This window comes from Benincasa hispida, chromosome 10 (assembly GCF_009727055.1).
Source record: "Benincasa hispida cultivar B227 chromosome 10, ASM972705v1, whole genome shotgun sequence".
In the NCBI taxonomy this organism is placed as follows: domain Eukaryota; kingdom Viridiplantae; phylum Streptophyta; class Magnoliopsida; order Cucurbitales; family Cucurbitaceae; genus Benincasa; species Benincasa hispida.
The window spans coordinates 42,646,565-42,659,878 of NC_052358.1; positions in this window are offsets into that span (position 1 = coordinate 42,646,565).

Genomic DNA, 13,314 nt, shown 5'->3' on the forward strand with positions numbered 1-13,314 from the left:
TTTATATACTAGGCCCTTCTTATTCCTCTATGTTTAGACTTGCTTCTAAAATAAGATGGTTGTTCTTAGGCTAAAGTTTGTCCTATTGGGATAACAAAGAAAATTAAGTAGATATTAAATTTCTAAAAGTTTAAAGATTCTAAATAAATCTAAAGACTAAGCATTCGATTTTTATGAAGTTGAGAGAAAAAGAAAGTTTCTTTTGAAAAATGAGTTTCAAAATTTTGTTTGAAAAACTTTGAAGGTCTAAAATTTTGTTTGTATCCTTATTTGAAGAGTGCGTCATCAAAATTTCATCAATAAGAATCAAGAGATTGAGTAAAAACAAATGATGCATAGAATTAAAATGAATGAGGTTCTTGAATGTGCAAACATGAATTTATTCAATTATGAATTTATTGCATTCAAGGCAAAAATGGTCTTTTGAAGAATAAAGAATGGAATGGGCTATCAAACAATGAGAAGTTTTATATAACATGGAATCATTAATGTGATCAATTTCATCATATGTGTCCATGGAGCAAAGAGAATAATATTCCTCCGGAAATCTTATGGTGTCATAAATGTTGAAGGATTTTACCTCTCCATTAAATTCTATTGACAAAGACCCTCTATTTACATCAATTATTATCTTTGCAGTTTTCATGTAGGGTCTACCAAGTAGAATGTTAGAGGAAGAAGTAGAGTATAGTTCATCCATTTAAAATATAAAAATCGACAGGAAAGATTAATTCTCCAACTTTCAACAAAACATATTCTACAATGCCTAAGGGTTGAATATATGACCTATCCGCTAGTTGTATGCAAACATTCGTTTTTTGTAGGCCATTCAATTTAAGATCTTCATAGACATGAAAAGACACGTCCTTTATTGATGCACCTAGGTCTAGCATGACATGGGTGATAATTCTATCTCCCATCGTACAAGGTAGAGTAAACATTCCAGGGTTTCTATATTTCTAAGGCATGTCCTTTTTTAACAAAGCAGACATGTTTTTGCTAACAATTACTCTCTCATCTTCTTTTCCTTTTCTTTCCTTAATACATAAGTCTTTTAAGAATTTAGCATACCTAGGTATTTGTTAAATGACATTAAGCAAAGAAATCTTAATTTGTACCTTTTTAAACATTTTAGTTAGCTCATGGTCAATATCTTCTACCTTAGGTTTTGCCAGTCTAATGGGGAATGAGGCCTTAGGTACATATGGCTCTACATTAGGGGGAGGGTAGTTACGTACCTCAGGGAAGATGGAAGGTTTCTCATATTCATTTACCTTGTTTTCATGATCAATTACCTTTTCAGGCTTCTTGGGAGTTGGTTGAACTGGGCTAGCTACTTAGGAAGAAGAAGGAATTTCCTTACTGCTTCTTAAAGTGATTGTGCTTACATTTGCATGATCCGGTTAAGCGGGGAGCTTTCCTGATGACTTACTCTCAAGCTTGCTTATCGTAGTTGTTAGTTGTGTGATTTGTGTGCCCAAGTTTGAAAAGCTTTGTCGGGTTTCGTGTTGAAAAGATTTTATGTCTTGTTGAAGTAATTTTGTTTCTTGTTGTAGTTGTATATTGTCCTTTTACAAATTGTGTAGTTCTTATTGAAATTATAACGAATGGTCAGCAAGAGACTTAATTACATTCTCGAGAGACATACTTGAGGAACTTGAAGAAAATTGGTTTCGGTTCTCAAATTGCCTTTGGGATCCCCACTTGATATTTGGGTGATCTCGCCACCCTTGGTTATAAGTTTGCTCATGGGGGTCGTACTTCCTTTGGAAACCTCCTATGCATTAACTTGAGGTTGGCCTTGAGGGAAAGCTTCCGAAGCATGTCCAACCACTCTACATGCTCCACATGTTTTAGTCTGGGGAAGTCCTCCTTCAGATACCTGAGTGATAAAGGAAACTAGGTTAGATACTTGAGTTCTCAACTCACAAGCCTCTTTAGGTTGAAAAACATTATATTCTAGAGTCCTTGATCCAAAGTTCTGTGAATTCTTCGCCATGGTTGATATTAGTTTACTAGCTTCAGTGGGCGTTTTGTCAGCTAAAGCTCCATCAGTGGCTGCATCAATGTTTCTTCTATCAGATGGAAGTAATCATGAGTAGAAATATTGAATAAGATATTGGTCAGAAATTTGATGATGGGGAAAGGAAGCACGAAGTTGCTTATACCTTTCATAATACTCATATAAGGATTCTTCTACCAATTGCTTTATTCCATATATTTATTTTCTAATATTATTAGCCTTAGATGCAAGGAAAATTTTTCTAAAACTTTTTCTTAAGACCATTCCACGTAGTGATTGATCTGATCGGTAAGTAGTAAAATCAATCCTTAACCACATCCTTTGAGGAGAAGGGGAAGGCTCTAAGATTAAGTTGTTCTTGTGCCCATGTGGGCGCATACCGTCACATACCAAATAGAATTCTTTCATGTGTTTGTGTGGGTCCTCACCTGGATTACCTCGAAAAATGGGTAAAAGATGAACTAAACCGGGTTTCAATTCAAATGGTACCATAGTCTCTAGGTACACTATACATAATGGTTGTTGAGTGTAATCCGGTTCGGAAAGCTCTCTTAGCGTTTGCTCTCTTGTTTCACCTATAATGTTTGTTTGTATTGGTTCCTCTTCCTGACATAATTCTTCAAATTCTCATTCTTCTCTTCTTATTCTTTCCTTTCATAGTCTCCTCTCCTCAAGGTCAATATCTACAACAAAATAAAAAAGTATACTTCGGGATGAGTGAGTCATGCACAAAAAGATAGTTCAATCAAACTAACTATTTTTTTGTTGTTGGATTTTTTTTATTTATTTTTCTAAAAGAAAGGAATTCAAGGGTTTTTAAAGGCCAATTGCACGATTCCCCAATAATGGCACCAGTTTGTTTGGTATGAAATAGGTGTCGTTAATTCTATCTTACCAAAAAGAAATGAAATTTATAATACTCTAACTACAACGAGAACTAACACGTAGTAATAGTGGAGTAAGAGGTTGACCCCAAGAGAACCTCTATTAATTGGCCTAAAATAGACTACTTGAATTCCAAAATGCAAAAGATTAAATGGGGATTGTTTGTTTTAAGAACTAGAAACTAACAAAGTGAAAAAGCAAGAATTGATATAGGAGATTTATTAATGAGAGAAGTAAGAGAGATTATAAGAGAAGATTCAATTGAAATGAAATCTTGGGGATTTTATGTAAACTAGGCAATTCTATCATTGACTTTGTTGGGATTGGTGTCCTTATTCTCACGGTGGTCTTGTAGTTTATAAATATTTTGTACACATTGTTATTAATAAAATAAGTGTTATTTTATTTGCATTTACTCATATTCAATAAACTAAGATCCGTAGTTATTTCATGTAACTTAAGCATGTATGTGAGACATACAAATGGATCATGCCTTAAGAAATAACCTAAATGGTCTGTAGTATAAGGATAAAGGAGGGATACCTTATCCTGGTGACACTATGGACACGACCCGCTTTGTAGATATTTACAAGTGTTGTAAAATGCTACAAATGGTCTGATCCTGACCCCATGTGGAGACATGTGAGGGGGGATATTCTATACAAAGGAGTTTGTATAAGATCGAACCATGAGATGATTAGTCTCTTTATATAACGCCGTTGATAACTGAGACTTACATTTCACTAAAATGACCATAGGTGACATGACCTTAATCCTAAGTGTTCTGGGAACTCCTGCCTATGAGGGGCAATCCTTTGATTAGTATGGGTGAGAGTGGCCATATTCCCAACTCAACAAGCCTACCTTTTTGGGGATTCATCTGATTGGAGAGCTGGAAACTCAACTACACAAGACTAAATTCACTCATTCCCCGAAGCAGGGGTAAGTAAATAAATTACTCACTTAAGGGCTGATTTCGGGTCTTGAACATAGTGGCCACACCTTCTCTTTGAAAAAGAGGACTCAGTCATAGTAGGACTATTACTTATTGTCCATTAGAGGAATCAGTGGTACTTAAGGAGTTAGATGTAACTATAGGGGCAAAACGGTAAATTAGCCCAGTTATACTTACGAGCGATTTGTGAAGGGTTATCGCACTATTGATTGGTCATATGGACACAGAAATATATCTGTAGTGAGAAGAGTGTAGCTGTCGGCCTTTAGTGGAGTGTCCGACAGTTAACGGATGGTGGATCTCGTGACTAAAGAGTTTAGTCAGTTATTCACGTACCGTTGGAACTTCAAGCTACAGGTCCATGAGGTCCCCTTGGTAGTTCAATGGGTTCAAGTTGAGAATCAGATTTTGGGTTAGTTTGAACTGTTCAAATTAACAAGAGAAAATTCAATTATATATGATATAATTGATATGACATATTAGATACATTTATTGGAGAAATTAATATAAATACGATTTATATTAAGTACCATAAAAATAGAAAAAGAACTATCGTTTATATGTTTCATATGATGAAATATTAAAACTATAGGTTATAAATATAATATGATAAGTTGGTTATCATATTTATTTATAATATATTAATTATATGATAATTAATTCTTTTTCTCTACTAACCATTTTGAGTGGGAGGTTATTGAAAGTTTTATGGTAACCGTGAGATAAAAGGAAAAAATTTTCCAAAATTTGAAGTTGTTTCATTTGGAAAATTTTCACAAAAAAAGGCTATCAAGTAAAAATAGTTTTTACTAAGTGATAGCTGTTGAGAGTCTAAACAATTGCTTAGAGTTGACTATACGATAGTTACTCGTTGATCATTTCTACACGATCGAGTAGCAAAGTTTATGCAATAGGCTTTCGTTTACTACACAATCGAGTACATTGTCTATACGATAGATAGTGTTCTTATCTCCCACTTACTCAATCATCTACTAGATCGTATACCTCCTGTCTTCCTCAATCCAAGATCATACAGAACCCACCACTCCTGGATTCTCACACCAAAAATACAAAGGTAACACTTGTTGTGGTGTTCTAACTCAGTTTGTGGATCGAGTTGGACTCGATTGGGTTCGAGAAGCATTCAGACGTTCGTGGAGGTCGTGTGCTGTTCGTTGCATTCAAGTGTTGCTTTGGACATATTGGAGATTGATTGAGAGATAGTTGAAGAATAGTTCTTCAAAGGTACGCATACTCTATTCTTTGAATCTTATTGTAGCATGCTGTAATTTCTGTTGATGCATAATCTGTATGTTTCCGTTTAAGACTGTAATTCTTGTGTTCATTCTGAATGGAATTTGGAACGATCCATTTCCGCTGCTCATGGAGATCTCTGTTTAGATTTCCTTCAGACTTAACAAAGAATCATGCAATTAGATTATTCAATAGTTCATTAAGAATAAATTTCTAATGCTCCAATTAGCTAATTTCACAATTAACCCTAATCAAGGTCTTAATTTCTTCCTAAAGACATTCCACAATTAATCCCTAAATTGCATTAAGCTCATGGGTTTTCATAACTATTCCAATCTTGAAATCAAAAGACTGAAAATTCAAGATTGATTGCATGAATGTTCTAAAGTAATAGATTCATTAAAGAAAAAAAAAAAAAAAGAAGTCGACATTTTCTATCAAGATTACTAATTCTTGCAAACCATAATTACAATTTTGTTATAGAACCATGTATTTTTTGCATATAAAAATTGATTAATCTTGAGTTGTCAATTCAATCTTAATCAATTTTATTCTAAATCTCAGAAAAAATATTCAAAAGAAAGTAATTACATAAAAGAAAATTCAAGGAAAAGTCTCAAGAAAGTGCCAATCTACATAATTCCCCAAGAAAAAGGATTACCTACTCATGGATGATGAAATTCTTTAAGCAATCCATTGATAGTTTTATATTTGGTACAACGATTGAATACAAATTGATTGAATCTCTAAAAAATTTACAAGAATAGCTCTGTAAATTTGAAGTCTCTCTCTAAAAGTTTGGGTTTTTCTTCTCTTCTCTCCCATTTTCTAAAAAACTGAATCAAAACTTTTATCAGCAGCATAGCGTCGTGATGTCAAGGCTAGCGTTGCAACGCAAAATCATAGAAAAGCCAAGAAGCATTGGGCTAACGTTGCAACACTGTGCTGATGCTTGGTTGCGCAAGGCGTGGGGGATGAATCACGTCAAAATATGGAGCGTTGCAACGTTGTGAGGAACATTGCAATGCATCGAGTTTTTGCAGCAAAAAACGAGCGTTCTGTCTTCAATTGGATCCTCGATGCACGATGATCCTTTTGCTCGACGGCTTCTACTCGATGGAAAAAGAATAAGAAGAAACTCGATGGTAAAACTTGTTGGTACTCACTTACTCGATGATCGATTATACTCGATTACTCGACAACATTTACTCGATGGTTGATTACTCGATGATATTCACTGGCATTTACTCGATGCATTACTCGATGCTCGATAGCCTTTTACTCGATGGAATTTAATGATACTCGATTGCATTTTGGTAATTACTCGATCCTCATCAATTTGTTGATTTTCTTGGTGAATTTTTAGCTTTTTTGTTGGATTTTTTTCTTAATGACTTCTAGATGCCTCAGGGACCGTTTTACCTACAAAATTAGTATTTAAAGTAAATAATCAACACAATTTTGGGAAAACTAATATAGAAAATATATATCCTTTAAAAACTTAACAGTTACATCTGTATTCTTAATTACCAGTGCTCCTCTAGTGAACAACCTGTTTATGGTCCAACCATTAAATAGAAACCCTTCTCAAGTCAATGATAGGGTAGGGTGCTTTCTTCAAGTCCTAGGGAACCCACTTAAGGGAATACTCATCTACTTACCCTAAAGTCGGGAAGGAGTGAATTCTATCTTGTATTATTATGTTTCCAGCTCCCCACTCGGTTTAGTCCCCAAAATGGTAGACTTATTGAGTTGACGAACTAGCCACTCTCACCCATACAAATCAATGGACAATCCATCGTGAACAAAAGTTCATAATATACTTAGGATTAAGACTAAGTTGCTTAGGTCATTCTATTAAAATAGAAACCTAACTGGTCAACGGTGTTACATCTAATGGTTACTATTTTGCGGTATGGTCTTATGAAAACTCCTTGAATAGGACAACCTCACTCACATATCACCTACACAAACACGTTGGATCATTGCGTTTGTATCAAATACAAAGTTGGTTATATGCATAGTGTTACCAGGATAAGGTACCCAACCTTCTCCCTATAGTATAGACCCTTTAGGTTGTATCTTGAACATTGATCCTTGTATGTCTCCACATACTTTTCAAGACTCATAAGACAACCTAGAATGTTAGTTTATTAGATTTAAGGTTATTAAGACAAAATAGAATACAACATAATCAATAAAATTTATTCAAATAACATCAATAACTCTTTATTAATGAAATAACACCGACAACTATTTATTGATTACGGTCAATTCATTACATTTACTATCTACGAGTTTTAGGACATAAAACTCAACAACTTTTTTTTCGCTTGCGTATCCATTTGTTGAATATTTCAAGAACCTAAAGATAACTTCTGTCTTAGGAGGAGCCTAAGACATCGATGAAGAGAAGTGATCCTCGGTCTTAGAAGAAGCCTAAGACTTCATTCTCGAGAAGGATTTCTCCATCTTAGGAAGGACTTAATATTTGTCAGTGAAGGAAGTTCACTTAATTACAAGGAAGATAATCAAGGGGAGAGAGGTCTCACACACTATCGAAGACCGAAGTTTTCAACACTAATATTATCACACTTAGGGGGAGCTTAAGTAAAATTGAGAGGAAGTTTCACATCTATGGGGAGGCTAGGTGACTCTTGAGTTGGTCTCTATGTGAGTCACTGTAGTAGTCGGTGTACTATAGATAAGTATTACATTGTAATTTCTTAACTCTTTTAATATTAGTGGATTATCTTTCTTGGGCACACTACCCCCGAGACGTAGGTAGTTTATTGCCAAACTTGGTTACCAACTCCTATGCGCCTTTACTTATTTTCTTGTTGTTAATACTTTTTGTTATAGTGTTTGCTAATGATTTCCGTTTAACATCCGTATTTTGAGTGACGAGTCATCCTATCACTTTTTCAATTTCTAAAGAGCTCCCTTCTTATTTTAGTTTTCGTGTATATTTATTAGAGATTATTCCAGAGATAAAAGAACAAAGACTTTTATCCTAAATAAACTACCAGCAACCCAAAAACAAAAAAATACAACGTTTTAAAAACACGTTTAAAAAATATTATTTTAAAAGTTTTTTGCTTTCGCTACTTTTTGGTCATTTTTGGAAGGGGTTGCATTGACTATTTTTCATTAGTTTTAAATTTTAATAAAGAACCCTTGACCATTTCTAATGAGCTCCCTTCCTGTTTTCATTTTGTGTATATTTATCCGAAATTGTTCGAGATATAAAAAACAATGAAATATTTTTACCCATAAAGATCCCTAAATAAAATACCAGCAACAACCAAAGCCCCCACCCCACAACAGTTTAACAACACGTCTTTTAAAAGAAACCGAGTTACGGTCTTGATTTGTGAATTTTAGTGTGGGGGATATTCAACTTTGTTGAAAATGATCCCATGTTTTCTGTAAGAAGCACATTTCAAAAGTTTTTTCTCTAGCTACTTTTTGGCCATTTTAAGGGGTATTATTGGTCATTTCTAAAGAGCTCCCTTCGTTTTTTTTTTTTTTTTTTTTAAGTTCTAGTGTATATTTATTAGAAATTGTTTCCAGAGATAAAAATCAAAGTTTTTTTTTTTTTTATCCATAATACTAAATAAAATCCAGCAACATGCAAAAAAAAAAAAAAAAAAAAAAGAACGGAAAAGAAACCCGACAATGGTTTAAAAGCACATGTTTAAAAGAATCTGAGTTGCACTCATGATTTGTGAATTTCAATTTGGAAGATGTTCAAGTTTGGTCAAAATGATCCCATGTTTTCGATAAGAATTACATTTCAATTTTTTTTCCCTATCCACTTTTTGGTCATTTTTCAAGGAGTAGCATTGCACATTTTTGTCGGTGTTAAATAGATACGATTAGTCATTTTGAAGAACTCCCTTGCTTTAATTTTTGTGTACATTTATGAGAGATTGTTCCAAAGATCAAACTTCAAAGATTTTTACCCATAATTCTTAGATAACATACCAGCAACACCTCCTCCCAAAAGAGAAAAAAACCCCACAACGGTTCAAAAGCATGTGTTTAAATAAAAACTTAGTTACGGTCATGATTAAATTTCAATGTGGGGATGTTCAAGTTTGATGAACATAATCCCATGTTTTCAGTAAGAAACACTTTCTAACGTATTTTCTCTATCCACTTTTGGTCATTTTTTAAAGGGGTAGCGTTGGACATTTTCCATCGGTTTTAAAGGGGTACTTTTACCCATTTTTAAAGAGCTCCCTTACTATTTTAGTTTTCGTGTATATTTAGCAAAGATTGTTCCAAAGATCAAAATCCAAAGGTTTTTACCCAATAAAATACCAACACTCACCTCGATTTAAAAGCATGTGTTTAAAAAAATAGTTACATTCATGATTTGTGAATTTCAATGTATAGGGATGCTTCAAAGTTTTTCGAAAATGATCTCATATTTTTTTTTTTTGTAAGAAGCACATTTCAAAAGTTTTTCTCTATCCACTTTTTGGTCATTTTTAAAGGGGTAGTATTGGCCATTTTTCATCGTTTTTAAAAGGTACTATTTGTCATTTCTAAAGAGCTCTCTTCTTCTGTTAAGTTTTCATGTATATTTATTAGAGATTGTTCTTGCAATAAAAACCCAGACTTTCACCCATAATCCTTTAATAAAATATCAATCACACCAAGACCCCCTCCCCCCAATAGTTTAAAAACACGTACTTAAAAGAGATTGAATTACACGCTCATGATTTGTGAATTTCAATGTAGGGAATGTTCAAGTTTGTTGAAAATGATCCCATGTTTTCTGTAAGAAACATATTTCAAAAAGTTTTTCTCTGGCCACTTTTTGATCATTTTGAAAAGGGTAATATTGACCATTTTTCATCGGTTTTAAAGAGGTACCAATGGCCATTTCTAATGAGCTTCATCATTGTTTTAATTTTCGTGCATATTTATCAGAGATTGTCTAGAGATTAAAAAAAATATTTTAATCTATAAAATTATTGGAAATGCGACAAAAATCCCACATTGGTTAAATAAGGGGATGATCATGGGTGTATAAGTAAGAATAACTATCTCTATTGGTATTAGGCATTTTGGAATGAAACCAAAAGTAAAGCCATGAGAGTTTATGCCCGAAGTGGAAAATATCATATCATTGCAAAGATAGTTGGAGGGGTATTGTCTCTATCAAGTGGTATTAGAGGACTATGTGGCCCTATAATTGAGGGATGATTATTGGGAATGAGACCAATATCCCACATTGGTTAAGTAAGGAGATGACCTTATCTCCTTTGGTATGAGGGTTTGTTTTTAATTTGAAACAAAAAACAAAGTCATGAGACTTTATGTCCAAAGTAGACAATACTATACCATTGTAGAGATAGTTAGTTGTCCTTATCAAAAATACATTTGACACCTGCTGCTTTAAAACACGTGGTTAGAGAATAAAATACTTACCAATAACGGTTAAAAATTTCATAGCAAAGAAAAATTGAGTTACGGTCATGATCATTTGTGAATTTAACTATAGGGGATCTTCAAGTTTGATGAAAATGATCTCATTATTTTGTAACAAAATAAATTTCAAAAGTTTTTTTCTAGCCTCTTTTTGGTCCTTTTTTTAAAATTAGTAGCACTGGTCATTTTTTTAGTTTTAAAGGAGTACCGTTGGCCATTTGCAAGGAATCCATTATTATATATATATATATATATATGTTAATCTTATTATAGTTATTTTTTAAATTCTAAACGGAGAAGGATTATAAAAAAAAATCAATGTGGCATCATTTCCGTCAAAAGAAAGATGTATTTGGCCAAGATATGTAATAAAATTGTTATGCAATGTCGTAGTATGAAATTTGGTAGAGGACAACTACGGTGTACTAAATTAATTGTTCAATCAATTTATGAATTTGCCACTACTCATATAGTCTCATTTTGAAGTTAGTTTGATGTAATTACATATGTATTCAAATATATACACTCCTTGTTGGCATTAATCGAGGTCATCATTTTTATTCATATGTTATTTTATCATTCTCCTTATTTTTTGATTAATAGAATCTAAAATGAATTTAGAAATTAATGTTACAAATTACAATTTATTATATATATTATAAAATAGATGTCTAATGCTTAATAGTATTCTCCCATTCATCCTATGTGTATTTATGCATCTTGAGGTCCTACAATTACAAATTCTTATTGTCTATGTAATTATACCTCATACTTGCCAAATTTTAAAAAAAGACACGTTGGTGAGAGAATTAAAAGAAAGGATCGGAGAATGAGAATTTTAGATTTTCATAAATTCCATATTTTTCCTTTTTTTTTTTTTAATGTTTTCCTTAATTTTATTTATTTATTCCAAATTTTAGTTATCTAGTCATTTTATTTTATTTGTTTATATATTTTGTTATTACATTATATTTTTTCCATATCCGTGTTTTCGACATGCTCCTAAATTTTACAATATTTTTTCAGCACAGACTCCTATCATTTCCCCGCTAAAGTTAGGCCCTGAAGATATGTCGTTTTCCCTCTCTTCATTATAATTAATAAATGTTTGTTTTGCATGTGTGGTAAAATTTTCAATATAAATACAATACTTTGTGATAGTGTTACCATGACAAATCTTACAAAATTAGAATTCACAATCTTTAACATTAGTGGTAATAATTATTTGTCATAGATGTTTGATGCCGAAGTACATTTGGATGTCATAAAAATATAATCATCATAAAACAATTGTTCGTCCTAAAGCTTGTTATGAAAGGATGCACTTGAAGCTCCAAGATTTTAGATCAATAGGTTAGAGAAGACATTTTTCTACATTCCATGCCTCGGATTGCTCTTGCAGTAGCGATATAAAGAGAAATATTCTGAACTTATCTCATGTCTTCTTGTGGCTGAATGAAATAACGAGTTATTAACGAAAAATCATGAATCTCAGCCAACTAGAGCAACGAAATTCCCTGAAGTGAATTGTGTAAATTTTAATAATCGTGGATGAAAATAATGAATCTCGACTAATTAGAACAACACAATTTCCAAAAGTGAATGTTGTGAATTTTAATAATTGTGGTCGTGGTTGAGGTCGTTATGACTGCAGTAGTAGAAGAGATAAGTATTCTTTTCGTGGTAATCATTCAAATTTCAAAGAGAACCACACTGAATGATGATTATAAAAGAAAAGCTCCACAAGATAATAATTCAGGAAAAATGGAAAATATGAAAGCAAGATTTTCCTACTGGGATAATGATATATTTGATCCCTCAAATATGATAAATGTTGATCATATAAAAAGTGTTTCTTTCGATTTTGAGAATACCTAGGATTAATATTTTTTTAGAATCTATCTTTCATGTTATTTTTAGCTAAGATTGAACTTTTTATATTTAAAATTTTTTTCCTCTTATTGTATTTTTTTTTTTTTGTTTATGAAGAAGCATGGATAGTTTTCATATGTCAGATGACTAAAAAATGAGCAAAGGAGATATATGTGTGGCAGATAGTGCAACTACGTACACAGTACCTACAACTAAAATATATTTTTCCAAACTGACAATGTTGAAAGTAAAAGTCAATACAATATCAGGTTCTGCAAATTTAATTGAATGATTTGGAAAAACAAATATTATTTTGCCTAGAGTAACAAAATTTACAATTGACAATACATTATTCTCTGGTTAATCAAAGGAAAATCTACTAAGTTTTAAAGATATACATGTTGGGTTTAATGCCCTAAAGTCTCGTGTCCTGTAGTTTGTAAACAGTATATACGAACACCTGTGATTATTAATATATGATATTTACTTCACATCTTGTTGTTTTGCTCTGTTATTTGTTTTATTTTCTTTGCCACAAACCAATAAACATAAAATCCCTAGTTATCTATATGTGACTCAAGCATGTATGTGGTAACATACAAGTGGATCATGTCTTGAGTGATAACCAAAATGGTCAGTAGTATGTGGATTAAGGAGGGAAACCTTATCCTGGTAATGCTACGGACGTGGCCCGCTTTGTGGAATGGTCACAAGTGTTGTGACTTGTCACAGATTGTCACAGATGGTCTGATCCTGATCATTCGTGTTGGGGACATGTGAGCGGAGGCGTCCTATACAAAGAGTTTGTATAAACCTGACCATGAAGTATTAATGTCTCGTTATATAATACCGTTCGTGACAGAGATTTCACTTCACTAGGATG